The following is a 13225-nucleotide window of genomic DNA, read 5'->3' as shown; positions in this document are numbered from 1 at the left end:
GTGTGTGGGGGGTTAGTGTGTGTGGGGGGGGTCATGTCACAACGAGAACCCGTCAGCCGTGCCTGCGCAGTTGGGAGCTATGGGTGAGTGATGGCATATTGCTTTGGGCGAACGGGTTACGTTGGGGGAACAGGTGATGGGAGTGATTGGATCCGGGGGGGGGCGCCTGTCTCCGGGGTGAGCGCCAATGCCGCGTTCGGGGACTAGCCCTCCCGTGTGATGCCACGCAATACCCCCCCCCCCCCCCCGCATTGGGGGACGGGGCCCAACGGGTCCCACTTGGTCTAGTATACTTATAAAAGTCTCGTCTTGTTTCTGTGTGTGTCTGTGTGATTGTATTTTCGGCAAAACAGTACACAATAGAGCGCAAATGTTTGCAGAACCTTACTCGGCTTTTTCCCGTCATCGATGTAATAAGTTTCCTCCAGATTTTATGTTATATTTCACAAGTTATTGATATTTAAAGTTTTTAAAAAAACTGCCTTTGCGAGGGAGACTCTTTCAGCAGCTTCTAGTGATGATGTCACAATGGCATCTCACAGTCATCCAATCACAATTGTGATTGGACGATCCAATCTCAGGGACACGCTGCAGTGAACATTTCAAAATGAAAATGACATCACAATGTTATCTCTGCTGCCAATAAACAAGCTATGAGAGTATTTTTACATTGTAAGCTATGAGAGTGTTTTACATTGTTGTAAGGAGTGGGACGTAGTGGGGGTGATATAAAAGTTTTAAAATTACATTTAAAAGTTGGATTTCTTCAAATCTGCACTGGCAGTTAGGCAGTTATGATGTCACAATGCCCTGCCAGCTACAATGTTTCTATCCCAGAACACTGAGTCCTTCACAGCTAATGTCCTTCTGGGAAAGTATCTGCCAACCTAACCCAGCACAGCGAAGTTTAATGATTATTTAGATTATAAAAGTTGGCCTTGTTGATGGTACCTGTAGATCTATCAGTACTAGTTGACCTGATCCACGTCATGTTTTACTGCATATCATTGCACACTCAATCAGCTATCTGGTTTGAGTGTCTCATATATCATCCAGCCTGCTAGTCCAGCCTCTAGTTAGATTTGTCGTAGAGCTTGAGCTTACAACACCTATGTATTTGAGGTCTGTGTGCTTTATTAATAAACAACTTATACTCGTGTATGGATTCTGAGTTATTTGACATTCTCACAGCACCTACAATACATTAAATCTTAGTGCAATTGCATTTTTAAAAAAAGTTTAAAATGACCTGCACAGTTGGGGGCTATGGGTGAGTGGTGGAATATTGGCATTGGGGGAACGGGTTGCATTGGAGGAATGGGTGAGTGGTGGAATCTTACGTTGAGGAACGGGTTGCGTTGGGGGACCAGGCCTCCCATGGGGGCTATGGGTGCGTGGTGGATTATTGCGTTGGGGGAACAGGTGAGTGATGGAAACGGGTTGCGTTGGGGGAACTGGTGAGTGGTGGCTTATTGTGTTGGGGACGGGGCCCAACAGGTCCCACTTGGTCGAGTCTCCTCTGAATTTTGCCCATTTCACCTTGCCCTCTAGTATTTGATATTTTTTATTCTGGGATAAAGGTTCTGACTGCCTACCTCAATGTTTCTCATAACTTTTTATACTTCTATCAGTTCTCCCTTCAACCTCCTGTGTTCTGGAGACAACAATCCAAGTCTATCCATGTTCTCTAGTGGGACTCCAGCTTAAATGGGGCACCTTGGTCAGCATGGACAAGTTGGGCTGAAGGGCCTATTTCCGTGCTGTACGAATCTTCTCCCCGCAGCTAATACCCACTGAACCAGGCATCATTCTAGTAAAGTTCCTCTGCATGCTCTCCAAAGCGTCTTAAACACCGCTATCGTGTCCGCCTCAACCAGTACCTCTGGCAACGCATTCCAGGCACTTGCTACCCTCCATGTAAAAAAGAAACTGGCCCCACGCATCATATCTGTCTATCTGTTTCTGCCTGTCTTGTAAGGGTTGCCAGCTTGTGGGTGTCAGCCTTTGATTCGTTGCTACGCCAACACCTGACCCACAAACGCCCAGATTTTTTTTCCATTTCGGTAGATATTTCACTTTTCATTCCAAGTATCCACTCCTCATTAAATTTCGTCGTATTTTTTATGTACACATTTTTAATAAAATCCTTCTCTCCCCCCGCCACTCACTCATTTTGTCGCCTCCTGCTGGCCAGCGACCATAACGGCTGCTGGCGCCCGCCTCTTGCCTCAAAGACGCCATTTAAAAACAGCCGCACTGCTGAGTGCTCGAATCTTCAGTTTGGAGGACCACGTCTCCTGTGGGGGCTACGGGCAGGGAACGGCTGCGTTGGGGGAGAAGACCCAGCGGGTCTGCACTTGGTCTAGTATACTTTTAAAACTCTGTGTGTGTGTGTGTGGGTGTACGGCATTTTGCATTTGAAACGTATCTCCTCGAAAACCAGATGCAAAAACGCGGAGATTTTTTACAATTTCGGTAGGGATTTAACTTACGATTTCAGAAATGCACTCCTCTCTAAATTCGGTCAATTATTTCCCCAGATTTTGAATAAAATTGTTCACAAAACTCACTTTTTAAAATAAAATCGCCGCTTGCTAGCTGCTACGTCACAATGCCCACATGGCTCCTCAAGGTCCACCTGGCTTCTGGCCCCGCCCCGCCCCCAGCCCCACCACTGTGGATTAAATCGCAGAAAGATCGAGAAAGTTCTGCAGAACAAATATTCTACAGCTCCGTTCCGCCATAGGATCTTCCTTCTGCAGATCTCGGATCCAAAGATGCTCGGATCCATTGGCCGGCGCAAGACGCCCCGCCCCGCCCCTCTTTGGTCAGAAGCCGGTGCTTCTTTGCTGTCAACGCTCGCTCCTGGGCGAACGCGTCTTGCCTTAGCGGCTTTAAAACGGCTGTTGTCAGCTGGCAGTTACCAACGGCAGTTACCTTTAAACGGCTGTTGATACCGCTATAGGATCTTTGCTCTCTACCCGTCACAGGGGATGATCGTCTGTCTCCCCCGGCCCGGCCCGGCTCTGTCACGCTGGTGGAAGCCACGATCGGCTGGTCCCCCCGCTGCTTCTCACCGTCCTCAGATCGCTCCGTGCCTCGCTCGGGCTGTCGACCTGCCGCTCTTCACCTCCCTCTCTCTCTCTCTCCCCCCTCTCTCTCCCTCCCTCTCTCCCTCTCTCTCCCCTCCCTGAGACCCCTCTCTCTCTCTCCCCCCCCTCCCTCTCTCTCCCCCTCCCTCTCTCTCTCCCCCCCCCCTCTCTCTTACTCTCTCCCTCCCCCTCTCTCCCTCCCTCCCTCTCTCTCCCTCCATCCCTCCCCCCCCCCCCCCCTTCCTCCCTCTCCCTCCCCTCCTCCCCCTCCCTCCCCCCCCCCCCCCCCCCCCCCCCCCCCCCCCCCCCCCCCCCCTCCCCCCCCCCCCCCCCCCCCCTCTCTCCTCCCATCTCTTGCTTCCCTCCCCCCCCCTCCTCCTCCTCCTCCCCTCTTCCTCTGTCTCTATCCATTCTCGCTCTGCCCTCACTCTCTACCCCCCCCCCCTCTCTAGACGCGCCTGCGAGTTGGGGGCTATGCGTCAGTGGATAGGGCGGTAATGGGGTAAAAGGAGCAAAGTAATAATATTAATATATCAAGGGGGGTAGTTAGCGTTTGTGCAGAGGGGTAGTTAGTGTGTGTGACGCCACATGCTGCCTCCCCCGCAACCACGCGTTGGGGGAACAGACCCAACAGATCTGCACTTCGTCTAGTATATTATTAATACTCTGTGTGTGTGTGTGTCGTGTGTGTATGTGTGGATGTTATTTTGCCTGTGAAACGTATCACCTCGAAAACAAGACGCCGAAACGGGAACATTTTTACATATTTCAGTTGAGATTTTCCTAGTGATTTTAGAAATCCACTCCTCTGTACATTTGGTACATTATTTTCCTGACTTTTTAAATTAAAATTGGTGACCAATCTGACATTTTTTTTAAATCTGACCGCTGCCCAGCTGCTGATGTTACAATAACAGTGACATTTTTACATCTTCTGGTATAAGTTTTCCTTATGATTTCAAAACTCCAATCCTCTATAAATTTGGTCCAATATTTCCCGAGATATTTACTAAAATTTATCACCAAACTGATATTTTTTAAATAATATTAAGGTCGCCCGGCTACTGACCTCACAATGCCTTTCAACCTTGCCCCCCCACCCACCCTCGCCACTCTGGATTAATGCAGCTGTTGTCAACGAGCATGCGCAGTTTTCCACGAGGTACGTTAGTGCCCCCCCCCAGGCGCAGAAAGATCGAGAGCGTTCTGCAGCAAAGACCCTACAGCTCAGCTCTGCAATAGGATCTTTGTTCTGCAGATCGCGGGGTCAGCGGCGTGCACATGCTGAAGAAGTTTTCTCCTCACTGCCGGCACAGCTCGTGAAGTCACGCCCCTCCCATCCCCCGCCCGCTCACTCAGCTGCTGGTTTCCAGAGCGTCAAGCCGCTTCTGTCTCTCTCTGCATTTCGCAGCCCACTCACTCGCCTCCGACACCCCCCCTCCCCCCCGCCCATCTTCTCATCTGATCCCCTCTCCCTCCCTCCCCCCCCTCCCTCTCTCCCCCCCCCTCGCTCTTGACATGGGCCCGATCATCTGTCCCCCCCCCCCCCCCCGGCCTGGCCCGGCTCTGTCACGCTGGTGGGTGCGCTTCCCTTTGCGGAAGCCACGATCGGCTGGTCCTCAGGTCGCTCCGTGCCTCGCTCGGGCCCCCGCGAGCTGCCGCCCCGCCACCCTCCTCCCCTCTCTCTCCCTCTCTCTCTCTCTCCCCCTCTCTCTCTCTCCCTCTCTCTCTCTCCTCTCTCCCCTCTCTCTCTCCCTCCCTCTCCCTCTCTCTCGCTCTCCAATACAATACAATACAATAATACAATACCTTTTATTTGTCATTTGAACCTCACATGAGGTTCAAACGAAATTTGGTTTCTGTAGCCATACAAGAAAAGAACCAAGACACACACCAACACAATTCACATAAACATCCATCACAGTGAGTCTCCTCCTCACTGTGATGGAAGGCAAAGTCTTGTCTCTCCCCTGCTCTCCAGTCCTCTCCCGGTCGAGGTCAAAGCCCCCGGCAGGCGCTAGCAAGTCCGCAGCCACTCAAAGCCACGCCGGGCGATGTAAGGCCCTGCCCCGTATCCCGATGTTGGAGCCCCCGGCGGGCGCTAGCAAGTCCGCGGCAATTTACAGCCGCGCCGGGCGTTGTAAGGGCCCACTCCAGGTCACTCTCAACCCTGCAATTCGAGCGGGAGAAGTCGCCGTTGCAGTCTCCCACCGGGGACCCGCGAGCTCCCGGTGTCACCATCCACCGGAGTCCATCCCCCCTCTCTCTCCCTTCCCCCTTTCTCTTGCTCCCCACTCTCTACCCCTCTCTCTCTCACACTCTCTTTCTCCCCCTCTCTCTCTCTACCCCCTCCCTCTCTCCCCCTTCTTCTCCTCCCACCCCCCTGCCCTCCCCCACCCTCCCTCCCTCTAAACCCCATTCGCCTTCCCCTCCACCCCTACACCCTTCCCTCCACCCCATTCCCTCTATCTTCCCCCCTCCCCCTCGCTCATCCTTCCCCCCCACCTCTCCCCCCTCACTTCTCACCCCCCCTCCCCCCCTCTCAGCCCCCCCCCTCCCCCCTCTCTCTCTCCTCCCCCCCTCACCCACCCCCCCTCCCTCTGTATCTCCCCATCCTCTCTCTGCCCACATTCTCTAACCCCCCCCCCCCCCCAGACGCGCCTGCGAGTTGGGGGCTATGCATCAGTGGATCGGACGGTTATGGCGTAAAAGGAACAAATTAATAATATTAATATAATATCAAGGGAAGTTAGTGTGTGTGTGTAGATGGTTAGTGTGCGTGACGCTGCATGCCCCCCCCCCCCCCCCCCCCCGCAAACGCGCATTAGGAGAATAGACCCAACGGGTCTGCACTTGGTCTAGTATACTTATAAAACTATGATCATTATTAAATGCTAATGGTGAAATATTTACATATTCCGGTAGAGATTGACCTTATGATGTCGATAATCGCCTCATCTGAAAATTTGGTTCATTATTTCTTCAGTTATTTCTTCAAATTCTTCACCAATCTGAAGCTAAAGCAAACTGAAGCTGAAGCTAACGGGCTGATGACGTCACTGGCCACTGTTTTCCACGAGCTGCGAGTTACGTGCCCCCCGCATAACTAGCACTCTGACGGCCAATCCGAGAGATGCCGAGGAACACTCGAGTGATGACGTCGCAAAGAGCAATACACATTACGCTTGCGCCTCGGCTCGGCTTTCCCGAGAGCTGCCGAGAGCTTTGTACTAGAGTCGGGCCCTGTACTACAGCTCTCTCTCTCTCTCTCTCTCTCGCTCTCTCTCTCTCTCTCTCTCTCTCTCTCTCTCCCCCCCGGGCTCTCATTGCTTTTCGCAGCACCCTCGCTCGCATGGCTCCCCTCCTACTCTCCCCGCAGCACCCTCCTCTTCGCTCCCCTCCTCTCTCTCCCCCCCTCCCTTCCCTCCTCCTCTCCTCTCTCCCCCCCCCCCCCCCTCCTCTCTCCCCCCCTCCCCTCTCTCGCCCCTCCCCTCTATCCTGCCATCTACCCCTCATTACCCCTCTACCCCCCTCCTCTCTATCTCTCCCCTTCCCCCTTGGTCTAGTCTCCTTTAGACTTTGCCCTTCTAACTTAAAAGCTATGCCCTCTAAGTTCATAGGTTGTAGGAGCAGACTTAGGCAATTCAGCCCATCAAGTAGTATTAGATATTTCCATTCAGGGAAAAAGATTCTGTGTCTATCCAATCTATGCTTCTATAAATCTATAAAATCTATAATTTTACATACTTCTATCAGGTCTCTCCGAAACCTCTGCCATTCCCGTTGCAAAGAAAGGATGGAGAAAACATGAAATCCCTGTAATAGAATGATGATCTGGATGGCGTTGTGTTTTATCTGTGACAGGGCGCTCTGAAGCACTTGATCGCCATTAATCTGTCTAAAGGAGGTGTAAATAGTGAGACAGGAATGAGGGTAGAGGAGAAAGTTATTATAAAACTTGAATGGATTGATTTTTGGGACAAAGTTCACTCAAGTACTTTCCATATTGTTTTATTTCAGACTGTCAGCATCCGCAGTACAGGTCGACCACTGATTTTCTGGCAACTGGTGGTCCGGCACCTCCTTTAATTTGGACAAAATTACAAGAGTGCACTTGAAATCCCCACCGGACGTCCCTCCGAAGATGTGGCGCCTTGGCCGGGCGAGGCGACCAATCTTGGCGTCATTGGGACTTCCGCGGCCGATCAGCTGGTCGAATTTGCCCCCTGCGGCCAGGACTCTGGCACCCCGGCCTGGCTGGAGATGGCAGATCCGTTCCCATAGCTGATTTCCGAGGCCGACTTTGTGGGCTGGTATCCTCTCGGAGGCCGTGACCTCTGTTTGTCCGGCAAAACAGATAATCCAGAAAGGCTCTGGAAACAAGGGTGCCGGAAAATCTCTGGTGGGCCTGTGTTTTGCTTTTGGACTATTTTCTACTTATGTGTCTCGATGTTAACTTTCATAAAAACATAGAAACATAGAAAATAGGTGTAGGAGTAGGCCATTCGGCCCTTCGAGCCTGCACCGCCATTCAATATGATCATGGTTCATCATCCAACTCAGTATCCTGTACCTGCTTTCTCTCCATACCCCCTGATCCCTTTAGCCACAAGGGCCACATCGAACTCCCTCTTAAATATAGCCAATGAACTGGCCTCAAACTAGATTCTGTGGCAGAGAATTCCAGAGATTCACTACTCTCTGTGTGAAAAATGTTTTTCTCATCTCAGTCCTAAAGGTTTTCTGTAAATTTCATAATTCCTGTAAAATGCTTTGGAACAGTTTGCTTCATTAAAGGCATGATGTAAATGAAAGTTGCTGTTGTATGGTGGCAGAGCACCTGATCTCTGGCAGGGATTGAAGTTATTGAGAAGTCTACACTGAGGTAAGGTACCAAGAGCACTCACTGCTGCCCTCTGCTGGTGTTCAGCTTGACTGGCAAGGCAAGGACACAAAAATACTGGAGGAACTCAGCGGGTCAGGCAGCTGTAGGACCTTTGGGCAGCATCTCTGGAGAACATGGATAAGTGACATTTCCGGTCGAGACCCTTAAAACCCTATCTCACTGTACGAGTTCATTCAAAGAGTTCTCCCGAGTTTGCCCTGATACGAACTCGGAGCTTTACGGTAATAGCCGCTCGTCGGTGCTCGGGGCTCTCGTGGACATTTTTCAACATGTTGAAAAATCTTTACGAGTCTTCCCGAGCCTACCATATTTCCCGAGTACCTGCCATTAGCGTTACAAGCCGCTAAGAGACGTCCCCGAGCTCCGACATACCCGCTACGTTCATTCTCCGTGCTTACCACGAGTTTGATTTTTTTTTTAAATTCGGGAGAGCTCTTGAATTAACAGTGGGACAGGGCTATTAAGACTGAATGTAGGGGGGAGGTGAAAGCTGGAAATGGGCAGGACAAAGCATGGCAGATGATAGGTAGACACTGACAATGAGGGGGTCGGAGAGGCAGATGGTTGAACAAAGGTCTGAGATTAAAATCAAAGGTGTGAGACAAATGGATTAAAGAGATCAAGAGGATTGCAGAGGTAGAGCTGCTGCCTCACTGGGGCAGATACCTGTGTTCGATCCTGATCACAGGTGCTGTCTGTGTGGAGTTTGTACTTTCTCTCTGTGATCGCGTGGGTTTTCTCCGGGTGCTCCTGTTCCCTCCCACATCCCAAAGAGGTGCAGGTTTGTGGGTTAATTGGCTTCTGTAAATTGCCCCTAGTGTGCAGGATGACTGACTCTCTTTCCCTCTCTCCCCCCCTCCTCTCCCCCCCCCTCTCTCTCTCTCCCCTCTCTCTCTCCCCCTCTCTCTCTCCCCCCCCCCTCCCTCCCTCTCTCTCTCCCCCCCCCCCCCTCTCTCCCCCCCTCTCTCCCCCCCCCCCCTCTCCCCCCCCCCCTCCTCTCCCCCCCTCTCCTCTCCCCCTCTGGGCTCCAGGGTTTATAAGGGGTAGGACTGCAGGATCGGGAAAATTGGTCCCGTGCCCACTGTAATAATAACCATTGCCCCATACACACCTTAGATTTATCGAAACATAGAATAGTTTCTTTATTGTCATTGTAACATGAACCATGTACAACAAAATTTAAAAATGTCAGCCAGTCAGTGCACCATTCAAACATTTCTAAAAGCTAACGATACATACAAGGTAAAATATTAAAAAAAGATAAACAACTAAAATAAATATCATGAAAATAGCACGCATAAACACCCAACCCTACATCCTTCTGTCGATTTCACAATGTACCACAGTCCCTTAGTATGTATCGCCCCTGCGTTCCTTGGCAGCTACATTTAGTGCCTTTATAGCAGTGGGGTAAAAACTGTTTTTTAGTCTGTTTGTTCTTGTCCTTGTAGATCCGTACCGTCTGCCTGACGGCAACAGTTCAAACAGGGAGTGTCCGGGGTGGGAAATGTCCTTTATAATACTCTGGGATTTTTTGATGAAGCGGGAACTGTGTAAGCCCTCCAAGGTAGGGAGAGGGCAGCCGACAATCCTCTGGGCGTTGTCAATGGCCCTCTGGAGCGCTTTCCCCTGAGCTGCTGTGCAGCTGGTGTACCATACGCATACACAGTATGTTAGGAACATCCACGTTTCAAGTAAAATTTCTGCTTTGTGAAAGAAGTTTTCATTTGCAGGGGAAGGGGGAGGGTTGAAGAGAGATTTGTGATCAGGTGGTAATTGAGAGAGGAAGTTGAAAATACAATGAATAGCAAAAACATCATGGATGGTGGGGGGGGGGGGGGGGGGGGGGTGTCAGGTCTGAGCAGGAACAACAATGTCTTGTTATCCACACCTATTTGTTAGTTAGATTTTGTAAACCACAGTCCCTGTATCACAATGGTTCTGTTCTTCCAGAGCCGCCGCGAGCTGGTTGAGTCATATAACGTGCGCGCGAGACATCAAACATAGTGCACCACTGAGTGAAGCGGTGACACAAGCAGAAATAGTATGCTTCCCTCAAACGATACTCCATCAGTTTTGCAATGATAGAGCACTTGTGGCTTTATAACGAAGGGTTTTAAACGGTGGAACAAGAATGTAAAATCAGGAGCACTTACGTAAGCCTCTGGGTAGCCTGTGACACGGTGGCGCAGCTGGTAAAGCCGCTGACCCGGGTTCGATCCTGACCCCAGCTGCTGTCCGTATTGAGTTTGCTCGTTCTCCCTGTGACCGCGGGGCTTTCCCTCAGGTGCTCTGGTTTCCTCCCACATCCCAGACATGCAGGCTAACATAGAACATCGAGCAGTACAGCACAGGAATGGCCCCTTCTGCCCACAATGTTTGTGCCGAACATGATGCCAAGTCAAACTGATCTCATCTGCCTGTACATGAGGCATGTCCCTCCATTCCCTGCGTGTCCACGAGCCTATCTAAAAGCCTCTTCAGCTCCACTATCGTATCTGCCTCCACCACCACCCCTGGCAGCCACTTCCAGGTCCAGCTGCTGACTTGATCAATCCAGCCGCTTTCCTTCACCGTTTGTTCATGCCGTGGTTTGGGAATGTAGCAGTTTAGTTTTGTTTACTTTAGAGATAAAGTTGTGAAAACATTCTATCATCCATTATCCTAATTTCACATTCACTCCCACTAAGGGCAATTTATAGAGGCTGATTAATCTACATAGCTGCACGTTTAGTTTAATTAAGTTTAGTTATACAGCATGGAAACAGGCCCTTCGGCCCATCGAATCTTCACCGACCATTGATCACTCACTCAAACTAGTTCTATTTTATCCCACTCTCTCAACCATTCCTTACACAATAGGAGCAATTTTACAGAGGACAAACAATTGTCATATTCCAAAACATGTCTTCGGAGCACCCAGTGGAAACCTTGGAGAGGTGAGAGCGTGGAGCGATTCCGGCCGAGATTACCCCCGCTCCGTCGGAATTGTTCATAGGACCTACGGCCCGGGTCCCTTCCCGAGAGCCGGCCCCATGCAACATGAGCCGGGGCCGTTCCGAGTTGGCCAGCGTGCTTTTCCGTGACGCGGAGACATGCGTACTGTACAGGCTGCTCCTGCACACTCTGCACTTCCTCGCCCTCGTCTTCTGTCTGGACACAGTGGTCCTCAGCGGAGATCTCTCTATAAGGGAGTCCTCCCCCTTTTACATCGGGAACCTGGGGTGGAGAGTGCTGCACATGGCTGTGGTCTGTAACATGTACTTGTGCCGGTTCACGGACTCGCCAGCCGCCTGTCACTTCTGCGGCGAGGAAGAGACCGTGTTCTATGTCTACATGCAGTATGAGAGGTTGCAGCTCCTGTACGACTATCTGAAGGGGCTTTTCCTCAAGTTTTGGCTCCATTCAAGCCCCGCGCTCCTGATATTTGGGCACCCGGTACAGAGGGGGGATGGTCGGGAGGGATTTTCTTAACCCTGTCCATCTGCTCCTGGCCAAGATGGCCATTCGTGGCTCCAGGCAGCAGGGTAGTCGATGGCCGCACTAGGGTTGACTGCCTGCCCCTTTTCCAGGCCTACGTCCGTGCCCGCTGGAGAGGGAACGCGCGGTGTCTACGGGGTCTTTGGAGGCCTTCCGTGAACGCTGGTTGGCGTGGGATGTTGAGTGTTTTGTTGATAAAGTTGGCGTTATATTAATTTGATGATCGTTTGTTTGTAACATTGTCAACGTAGGCAGTCTTTGATTGTGCTAATTTGTATATTTATTTTATTTTTTTGAATAAAAGTGTTTGTATAATTAAAAAATAAATAAATAAAGGGGAAACCCACCCGGTAACAGGGAGAATATGCAAACTCCACATGGACAGCACCCGAGGACAGGATCGAACCTGGGTCTCTGGCGCTGTGAAGCAGCGGTTCTACCAGCTGCGCCATTGTGCCATGCGTGCCGGCTGGATGTGGAGCTGGGCTTGAACCACTGTCAGCCGATCACTAAGCTGGGGAACTCAGTCATTAGAGCGACCAGCGGAATTGTTGGAATAATTTACATTAGACGCGAGTGACTATCAAACTGTAGCTACTTTCTTAGCAATAACTTGTCAGTCAAGGAGAACAGTCAAGCAAGAGACTGTCCTCACGGTTCCAAACATGCAGTATTTTTAAAGGTAGACAAAAATGCTGGAGAAACATGCAATATTTTTATATCATTTACCAAGATGGCGGCGCTGGCTTAACAGCTGCGGCCCACCTGCAGTCCGTCTGTTTTTTTTTTCTTTCGTTTTGTTCCTTGTCATGTTTTAGTTAATTTTGTTTTATTAAGTTGTGTATGTATGTGGGTGGGGTGGGAGAAACATGCTTTGGCCTCTTCCTTCGGGGGATGCGACTTTTTCTTCGGTCGTATCCCCCGTCTCCGTCTGCGCCGAGGCCTAATGGCGGAGCTGGCGGCAACGGAGCTGTAGCGGCGGCAGCAGCGGCGGAGACCTGACTCGGCCCTGGAGCTGTGGCGGCAGCAGCAGCAGCAGCAGCGGAGACCTGACTCGGCCCTGGAGCTGTGGCGGCAGCAGCAGCAGCGGCAGCGGAGACGGACTCGGCACCGAAGCTGTAGCGGCGGCGGCGGCAGCGGCAGCAGCAGCGGAGACCCGACTCGGCCCTGGAGCTGTGGCGGCAGCAGCAGCGGAGACCTGACTCGGCCCCGGAGCTATGGCGGCAGCAGCAGCGGAGACCCGACTCGGCCCTGGAGGGAGCTGTGGCGAGGCAGCGACCACCCGCGGAGTTTGAACCGTCGCCTCGGCGCAGAGGGAGAACAAAGAGGGAAGAGCCAGAGACTTTAAGATTTTGCCTTCCACCACAGTGAGGAGGTGTTTGGTGAACTCACTGTGGTGGATGTTAAATTTGTGTTGACTATGTGTTTTGTCATTTTTTTAAATTATATGTATGACTGCAGGGAAACAGAATTTCGTTCAGACCGAAAGGTCTGAATGACAATAAACAAATCTAATCTAATCTAATCTAATCTAATTTTTGATAGCAATGTTAGTCACATGCACTTGTTTACAGGGTTAACTATTGTGATCCAGCATTCAGTAACTTTCCATTGAGAAACAAGCTTCTTTATCTACTGTATGTAGGAAGATTAAGGAGTCTCAGTGTTGCCTTGAGTTCACAAGCTCTTCTTTGTGTTTAGCAAACTTGTTTTCTTAACTATATGGGCCACATGCACCAGGAATGTT

At 51.0% G+C, this 13225-nt stretch overlaps 1 protein-coding gene and 1 long non-coding RNA gene across 3 annotated transcripts in view; one reads left to right on the top strand and one right to left on the bottom strand.

Moving 5' to 3' along the window:
- mfsd13a (major facilitator superfamily domain containing 13A) overlaps positions 1-3094 on the bottom strand; it is a 46077-nt gene extending 42983 nt beyond the window's left edge. Inside the window, exon 1 of one of the 2 annotated variants that reach the window (XM_055647003.1) lies at positions 2938-3094. The gene's annotated coding sequence lies outside the window, so the exon portion shown is untranslated. Of the gene's footprint in view, positions 1-2492; positions 2614-2937 lie in introns of those variants that run through there. The other variant, XM_055647002.1, reaches the window with a different exon arrangement.
- Positions 1567-7919, top strand: LOC129704109 (uncharacterized). Its single transcript, XR_008724686.1, has 2 exons — positions 1567-2349; positions 7113-7919. It is a non-coding gene; the product is annotated as an uncharacterized LOC129704109 (long non-coding RNA).
- Positions 7920-13225: the final 5306 nt, after the last annotated feature.

Source organism: Leucoraja erinacea, chromosome 15, assembly GCF_028641065.1.
Source record: "Leucoraja erinacea ecotype New England chromosome 15, Leri_hhj_1, whole genome shotgun sequence".
Lineage (NCBI taxonomy): Eukaryota > Metazoa > Chordata > Chondrichthyes > Rajiformes > Rajidae > Leucoraja > Leucoraja erinaceus.
Note: the sequence above shows the minus strand (reverse complement) of the source record. Positions and strands in the feature narration are given on the sequence as shown.